Source organism: Pangasianodon hypophthalmus, chromosome 18, assembly GCF_027358585.1.
Source record: "Pangasianodon hypophthalmus isolate fPanHyp1 chromosome 18, fPanHyp1.pri, whole genome shotgun sequence".
Lineage (NCBI taxonomy): Eukaryota > Metazoa > Chordata > Actinopteri > Siluriformes > Pangasiidae > Pangasianodon > Pangasianodon hypophthalmus.
Genome location: NC_069727.1, coordinates 2567973 through 2574894, shown reverse-complemented (window position 1 = coordinate 2574894; position 6922 = coordinate 2567973). Strand labels below are relative to the sequence as shown.

General features: G+C 38.8%; 1 long non-coding RNA gene across 1 annotated transcript; it reads right to left on the bottom strand.

Annotated features, from left to right (window-relative positions):
- Positions 1-418: 418 nt before the first annotated feature.
- Positions 419-1690, bottom strand: LOC113523813 (uncharacterized). The gene is made up of 2 exons (XR_004579988.2): positions 1574-1690; positions 419-886 (listed from the first exon to the last, which is right to left on the bottom strand). It is a non-coding gene; the product is annotated as an uncharacterized LOC113523813 (long non-coding RNA).
- Between the last annotated feature and the right edge of the window lie 5232 nt (positions 1691-6922).

Below are 6922 nucleotides of genomic sequence, written 5' to 3'. Positions count from 1 at the left end.
TTTAAGTGCAGAGTCCAGTTTGGAAACCAGATTAAAATGTCTCAAGAAGATTATGATTATGTCTCGCTATGAAACTTTGACTTTGACACACAGACAGTAAAGGAGCTCAAACTTGAATGTTGGAAAAATGAAGCACTCAAGTAAAGTACAATACACACTTACCTTCACACAGACAGACTGTTTTAGTGTTTAAACAGAGAGAGAGAGAGAGAGAGAGAGAGAGAGAGCAGTGAGGTGTAAACGAGATTTGCATTAACAGGACTGAATAGTTTCATTTCTCCCAGAATAGAGCAGAAACTTCACCAGATGTTCAGCTTCCTTCAGTGAAACTCACTGAACCACAACACACAGCACTGAATCTACAGCTACATCTACACACTGATCATCACTATTAACTCTAATAAAAGAACAGACAACGTCCAAAATTCAGATTTATTTCAGCAAAAACTACAGGAAGAGCAACAGGACAGTGAACAGAGTAAAGACAGAAATGTCAGCATTGTGTAGAATTGAAACTCTATTGTAGATGGATCAGAAGCAGCTCTATGTTAAACTCTATCTTGGATCCACTAGCCTTCACACTGACTCTTTCTGAATGTGACTGGATGATTGACGTTGTTATGGGAGACCTTACAGCTGAACTCCTCCCCCTTTTCCCAGAGGTCTTTGTTGAGGGTCAGGGTGCTGCTGCGGCTGTAACGGCCGTTCTTCTCTTCTTCTGCGCTGGTCAGAACCCCGTTCTTCACCTCTGAGCCGTCCACTGTCCAGCTAACCAGCGCCCCCTGTGGAGAGTAGCCAGACAGCAGGCAGAGCAGCGAGGCCGATCCCTCAGACAGCTGCAGAGGGGACGGAGAGAGCAGAGACACGGAGGGAGCTGCGGGACCCGCTGGAGAGGAGAAACACACACACATCATACACACGTCATTCACACGCAATTAGAAATGATTATGAAATATTTCTGTAACTTTGTGGAACTGACTGATCTTACAGAGTAATTAAGTCTAATAAAGTCTGACTTCATGACTGAGTTTCACTGAGTACTTTATTATTTGACATCAGTTTCAGTTCATAGACAAAACAAACAAGTTCCACACTGTAATTTATCTGAGAAAAATAATTTTTTATAACAATTGTTATTACTTTAGACTTCAAACCTTCAGTATATTTAACTGCAGCAAATACAAATGTAGCTGATTACAGAAATATTCATTGTTTAACACACACACACACACAGAGCAGCTTTCATCTGGATTTTACATCAGCACAAAGTAACTATATTTATTAAATGTTTATTATAGAGTAACTGCAGAGTTATTGCATGTCGAATATATAGCAAGTGTGTAATTATTACATATTTAACAAAAATAATAGTATATTTCTTGAATGTTCAAGAACATTGATATGAGATCTGTTCTGATACTGAAATGTATTCCTCATCAGAGCATAATAATACTCAATAAAAATCAATTATGCAATTAAAAACATAAATAATCTGTTTAGATTAATTTTATTTATTCATGCAATTAGTAATGAACTAAATGGATTTTGTGTTAAAAGAAGAAAACACACTTACTGTTCACGATGAGTTTGGTGCCTCCACCAAAAGTCCACCACAGTGATACATTCTAATGAAACCATCGTACAAAAACCTCCATCACACTGCAGTGCACACACACACACACACACACACACACACAAACACACACACTTTGCATTGGCAGCCCATGCTTCAGTGCTCTGCGAGTGTTTATAGCCCTCTGACTTTAACACTTCATGACTGAGAGCTGCTGCTCAGCAACTTCACCCACAGCAACCATGACTTTGATCAGCGTCTTCATCTGCACACTGGCCCTCTGGACTCAAGGTGAGACTTTAACGTCAACTCACAGCCTCACACACTTCATTTCATACTAATTCTACACCACTTTACAGCATACAAACACAATCTATGTTTCTCTTCAGGATCCAGAGGTCAGGTGACTGTGACTCAGACTCCTTCAGTGCAAACTGTTGTTCCAGGAAACACAGTCACCATCAACTGCAGAACCAGTAGCAGAGTGGAGAGTGGTAACTGTCTCGCCTGGTACCTGCAGAAACCTGGAGAAGCTCCTAAACTCCTGATCTACAGGGCTACTAGCTCATACTCAGGGACTCCAGCTCGTTTCAGTGGCAGTGGATCTAATACTGACTTCACTCTGACCATCAGTGGAGTCCAGACTGAAGATGCAGGAGATTACTACTGTCAGAGTCGACATTATATCAGTAGTAGCTATGTGTTCACACAGTGTTAGAGCGTGGTACAAAAACCTCGGTCAGTGAGAGTGCACAGAGAAGCACTGCTGCAGCTGGGAGCGACTGCGGGTGCTGAGGGGGAGGATGTGATACAGCACAATGACACACACTGTGGACGAGAGAAAACACACCACACTAACTCACTAATGCACACACACACACATCTGTGAGAGGAGTCCACCTTTCTCAGCTGTGGACATACAAACAATTCCTGATCATTCTGATTAACTGCTTAGTAATTATCACCTTTCAAATAATTAAGAAAGCATTTGTTATTTTTATTTATTCAAATAAATAAATTAATTAATTAAGGAAGTATTTCTTATATTTATACTTTTGCTGCATATATGATTTACCAAAATAGTTTATTATAATAACTTTAATATTCATTAAACAGAGACACATTATAGAGCTGAGACTGACGTTTAACTGAACATTTCTTTAGTTATTCATAAACCATTAGATAATGATTTTCTGTATAGAGTCGTCAAAAACAAAAAAGTCAGCAGCACGTTCAACAACCTGAGGGCTACAACAACCATGCAGAAAGTCTGATCAATCTCACAAAGCCTTACAGAAAGTCTGAATAATCCCACCTGCTCCTGAACGAACTCTGACCAATCCCATCTCACCCAGTCTCACAGAACAAACGTTTGCATGCAACTTATTTGCACCTTCTATATGTTGAATATCAATGTTCTGGCACAAGAATATGTTGCATTGCATTGTATCATTCTTTCACTTGACTGCTCTGTATGTCACATTTTACACCAACATAATTTAACCACGCCCACCTCTACCACTAAGCTAGTTGAACAAAACTGATATGTAATAAATAATTTTACTTCTTTTTTAAAGATATTGTGCGTAGCCAACTTCACGTGTAAAGTTTGTGCTTTTCATGACATGATCAGACTGATGATTTGATGATCTCCAAACCTTTCTGCAAACAGAATCAGACTTGAACTGTAGTTTGGTATGAAAAATGGAAAGTCTCTGTATTTTCAGTAACCTAAAGAATTTACAGCAAAAAATAATTCTGCATGTTGAAAATACCTGCTTTACCATACCATGTGCCCATGTGACTTGCAAAGCTAATTCTGTTTGCAGAGAAGAGAAGTTAGGCCAGGAGTTCCTGACCGGTTCCTAAACTTTTTGCTAAACGACCCCAAATGGCCTTTATGAATTTTCTGCGACCCCAAACCTTCACCACCTACATTTTTTAAATTCCAGATTTACAATTTGGGACTAAGGGAAAATTTGAACATTTTATTAGATCAGTATCATTTGGGTAACGTAAGTGAATAAAAACCAAAGGAATATTCCTTGCACCGGTTTAGCAGTCTAGTGGGAGGAGTGAACTTGCATGTCTCGACACAGCTTTTTAAAAAGTCAGGAGATGTGTTTGAAAGGGTGCATCTCTTTCCACTGTCACATACATATAGAGGGAATAAAACACAAGGGGCATGTTGATATAGGAAAATAATCCACGGTGGGGTGATGTGAGACGACTCGTCATGAAGCAGAGGAGCCTGGTTTATACTTGACACATGACTTTGTGTGCGTGTGCAGAAGCAGCAGAAACACGAGCGACATTGTTCGTACACTCGCCTGTGTATCTTATGTAGGGTGAATATGGTTAAAGTGGCACAAAGTGTAAAGTGGAACTATTGAGCTTGAACCTCTGTATCTTACTGTGTATACACATCACTGATCTGAGGTATTGAGTTCCTCTGGGACATAAAGGGTTAAATTAATCAAGTGCTATGTCTGTGATGTCCCTTTCAGGGGAGTGACATATGTAATGAGTGTAAAGTTTTATTTTACCTACATCATTATATCTAGTTGTTCATGTCTTTTATATGGGTTTTACATTGGTTTTGTGGTGTTAATGGGAATTTCTACTAGCTGTGGCTAATTTGGTACTGTCTCTTTAAGAATCTTGCTCTTAAGGGATACTCATGTGCTCCCTCCTCAGTCTGTAACTGTAACTGGGTCATTCCTACAATTCGGTGCCTTTTGCATCCCCAGTACAGATCATCGTATTTATTATGTAAAATGTTAAACAATTTCTAAAATTCTTACTAAAATAATTAACAATTCAAATGTTAAACATTACGCAGTCTTCCCCAGTAAATAATTTTACACATTGTGCACTGTTTTTGTTCATCAGACACTAGAGGTTTTCCCATTTCCCTAGTGATGTCCATCCATCTATCCATCCATCCATTTTCTGTACCACTTATCCTACACAAGGTGTAGGACACCCTGAATAGGGTGCCAAGCCATTGCAGGGCACAATCTCACACACCCATTCACACACTACGGACAATTTAGAGATGCCAATCAGCCTACAACATATGTCTTTGGACTGGGGAGCAAACTGGAGTACTCAGAGGAAACCCCCGAAGCACAGGGAGAACTTGTGATCTCAGTATGATAGCAGACTTCACTTATCCAAACATTCATAAGATGGGTTCATTGGTATCATCATGTGGGTTAACAACTCGTTAAGTTGAGCCAGGCTTTCCTCATCAAGTCCTGTGCACATTCACTTTAAAAAGAGCAGATCTCACACTGGTTCAAATGCTTGTTGGAAAAGCTAGAGATGGATCAGGTTAAGGCTGTATATTTTACTGCAGAAGAACAAGAATTCAAGATAAATAATAACAGCAAAAAGCAATACTGTCACTGCTGCCAAGGTGAGTGGCAAAAAAATAGCTGACCGTGTGAATGCATAAGTTGTAATAGATCATTTTATTTAAATTCACATGGCACTTGATATAAAATAATCAAAAATGAAATAATTAGCAGTAAATTATTAATAATTATTACTCTTTTAAGTTGTAATCCAAACAGTGTTAGGCGATCTTGGCAGCAGAAAAGACCAAATATAAAAATATTATACAAAGTGGTAAGTAGGCCACTTGTCTAAAAGTTGATGTCGTTACTCTCTTCATTGTCTGATTGCTTTGCCTCTGACAAAGTGCTGTGATGATATTTTTACAGCTAATAGGAGAAAGAATGCAAAAATAAAACCCTGCTGGTGGTCCTCCACCTCCAGATTATACACTGGCTGAAGAATTGGCCCTTTAATGGAGGACCATAGCACTGAAATACCTCTTCTGACCCAGGTGGCTCCAGCATATCAAAGCCTTTTGTAGACATTGAGTAAAAGTGGACTAAAATAAAATGTAATTGAAATAGATGTGTAAGCATTAATAAGCTGTGTGTTTCCTCTTTGTTCAATAAGACTGCTAGAGCCTGGCAGCACTACACATGAGGTGATTATTGTGTAGTGGGCACAAGTGACTTTAGTGTATTCAATACATTAATTGTAGCTGATTTTGAACATAATCCTGATTTACAGATGATCTCTGTGTGCTCTGAGAGGTCTTTGGGAGTAAACTCACTCACTGCTTTCATACTAAATTACCACAGTGGTCTACACAAAGCCTTGCATGTTCAAATTTATCTACTAGCAATATGTTTTCCTGCTTAATCCACGGGGTAACAGCCTTCCTCCCAACCTAGCACCTCCACCTGTAGGCATACCAGGGTGACCTCAGAGGTAAATCAGTATTTTAAAAAAATCTGAATTATCCAACACTCTAACATGTCCAAGGTGTGGGTTTTTTAACGTAAGGGTGCTGTACAAAAGAACCCTAGAACTAGACATGGAATATAAAACCCTGCATATTAAATAAAGTAAACTGTAAATTGAACAGATTTATAAATGGTATAGTATTGCCATGTTGAAATGTGCTTTAATGTACTTCTCAAATATTCTTAATGCCTTAATGTAGCATTTTTTTTTCTCCTTTGCAGAAAAGACAAATCACTGAATTAAAAAATAATAAATGGACAAATAAAGATTGTGTCCACTGTTTAATGTGTGGTGTTTCAATAGTAACATAAATTTATTAAGTAACAAAATAATTGTTCAGCAAAGGTCTGTCTCACAGCCCTGCCCTCTGATTGGTCCATCGTGACAGGAAACACCTAATCAGGGAGTTTCTCCTTCCTAATCAAGCTTATACTGTGCAGCACTGTTATGTCACATGCCTTGGCTGGGTTTACACTTTACAGTCTCAAACAATTGAAGTATGACTTGAGAATCCCAAAGGTCATTTCTATCCTGATCCTAGTTTTTGCATGATCTACTTAAATCAACCATGAGGTCCAGGCAGTGGCAGTGGATATGGAGTCATCAGGTACTTCTTGCAGGTGTACTCTCTCAGGTGTCTCCAGGTAGCCCATTAAATTGATTAATGATGCACAATGGACACTAGCATTTCAGAATAAAAAAATCAAATGCAAAACCATATACAGTAATGTAGTCAGCATTCATATCAAGCTCTACATGGTGATATAGTGTACACTCCCTGAGAATACGAGTCATGAACTGACCCAGGCCATTTGCCTTAATGCTGGTAGTCAGAGACTGATCACAGGTCATGTAAACAGTGAAAAAGGGCTTAATGAGTTCCATATTCATGTTCTGTTAAATCCCAGTTACTACTAGATATTTCAGGAAGTGTGAAAATTAATAGTTTACCTGAACACTGATGCTGTGCAGTGACTTGCTTTTAATATAGTCAGATTCCTGCACTCACAGGGATGCTCTAAT